The 2,180-nt window shown below is 52.8% G+C and overlaps 1 protein-coding gene across 1 annotated transcript in view; it reads right to left on the bottom strand.

Moving 5' to 3' along the window:
• LOC108788091 overlaps positions 1-2,180 on the bottom strand; it is a 59,675-nt gene that overhangs the window by 32,403 nt on the left and 25,092 nt on the right. The window lies entirely within an intron of this gene.

Below are 2,180 nucleotides of genomic sequence, written 5' to 3'. Positions count from 1 at the left end.
GAGACCACCCCACCCCCCCCACTGCTCACCACTGCACTCCCTCCCCATCACTCTTCACACTAACACCTCCCACCACCACAGACACTGCAAACCCCTTCCCATCACCCAGGATCACTGACACGGCACCCCCCCTTTCATATCACCTGGGACCACTGACACTGCACCCCCCTTCACCCGGCACTACTGACACAGCACCCCCCCCTTTCTCATCACCTGGGACCACTGACACTGCACCTCCCTTCCCATCACCCAGGATCACTGACACGGCACCCCCGCTTTCATATCACCTGGGACCACTGACACTGCACCCCCCTTCACCCGGCACTACTGACACAGCACCCCCCCCTTTCTCATCACCTGGGACCACTGACACTGCACCTCCCTTCCCATCACCTAGGACCACTGACATTGCACCCAACCCCCCTTCCCATTACCTGAGACCACTGACACTGCACCTCCCTTTCCCATCACCTAGGACCACTGACACTGCACCTCCCCTTCCAATCACCTAGGACCACTGACACTGCACCTCCCCTTCCCATCACCTAGGACCACTGACACTAGGGTTGCCACCTGTCCCGGATTCACCTGGACAGTCTGGATTTTGAGTCCTGAATGTGTTGTGTCTGGGTTTCAGCTGGCCTGAAACAGGACTCAAAACCCGGACTGTCCAGGTGAATCATAGGGACAGGGCAACCCTAACTGACACTGCATCTCCCATTACCTGGGACCACTGACACAGCACCCCTCGCTCCTCCCACCTTGGACCACTGACACAGCACTCCTCCCTCTTCCCACCATGGACCACTGCCACAGCACTCCTCCCTCTTCCCACCATGGACCACTGACACAACACTCTTCCCACCATGGACCACTGCCACAGCACTCTTCCCACCTTGGACCACTGCTACAGCACTCCTCCCTCTTCCCACCTTGGACCCCTGCACTCCTCCCTCTTCCCACCTTGAACCACTGCACTCCTCCCTCTTCCCACCATGGACCACTGACACAACACTCTTCCCACCATGGACCACTACCACAGCACTCTTCCCACCTTGGACCACTGCTACAGTACTCCTCCCTCTTCCCACCTTGGACCACTGCACTCCTCCCTCTTCCCACCTTGAACCACTGCCACTGCACTCCTCCCTCTTCCCACCTTGGACCACTGCTACAGCACTCCCCCCTCTTCCACTAATACCTCGCCCCCATCATCTGAGAACACTGGCCATATATACCCCCAATGTTACCCAGCACCACTGACACCCTTAGAGCTCAGTATTTTCTCCTCTAACATCACTTCCGGTTCCTCTATAACCCGAGACCGATCTCTATCATTCAGCCTCGGATCTAGCACTAGAGGACGAGCTGTCTGCAAATCTTTTACTCCCAAATATAAGTTCGGCGGCCATTTTCCTGTAGTCCTGTTCCCCTCAGTTCTTCGCGGTGCAATAGGACGGCGACCATTTTCTTGTAGCTCAAATTATGGAAATAAAAGTTGGGGGCTCGTCTGAGTGTATTCCAGCGGCCGCTCCTGGCTGCACACCGAGGAGGTAATGCTCTCTTCTTATGAATAGTATTATTATATTCTGGGGGCCCCAACACTGCGGTGATGAGGGTGTGTCCTTATATGGGTCACATGACCCCCATGTTCAACTGTGGCTTCACTTATTTCCATGGAAATTACCCAGAGAGTCCATATTCAGGTTTTATTTATTTATTTTTGGGGTTCTAAGCAACTGACTAAATTATAAACACATCCCCCCCAAATCGACTTGGACATCTCACCTATAGGACCCGGACTGGTGTACACTGCTTTTACCATCTGCCCGCCACATCATGTGATCAGTTACGGACAACTTTACTCTTGTCATGTGACCAGTCATGGTCAACTTTACTCTTGTCATGTGACAAGCCATGATCAGCTTTACTCTTGCCATGTGATCAGCTGATTGGCTTAATGACTGGTCCTCATTTTCCGGAATAGAATGGTCAGGTTCTGGAATTCTTACTTTTGGTTCTTTACTCGGGTCTTCTTCTTCTTGTTTGATTTCCTTCTGCTTCCTCTGAGCTCTTTCTTCTCTTCTCTGGAGACTCTCAAAGGCTCTTCCGGGATCTTAGGAGCCACTTTTTGCTCTTCAGGTTTCTTAGGCTTCTTCAGTTCAACATCTTCTTCTGGC

The sequence above is a fragment of the Nanorana parkeri genome, unplaced genomic scaffold (assembly GCF_000935625.1).
Source record: "Nanorana parkeri isolate BGI_ZX_2015 unplaced genomic scaffold, ASM93562v1 scaffold305, whole genome shotgun sequence".
Lineage (NCBI taxonomy): Eukaryota > Metazoa > Chordata > Amphibia > Anura > Dicroglossidae > Nanorana > Nanorana parkeri.
Note: the sequence above shows the minus strand (reverse complement) of the source record. Positions and strands in the feature narration are given on the sequence as shown.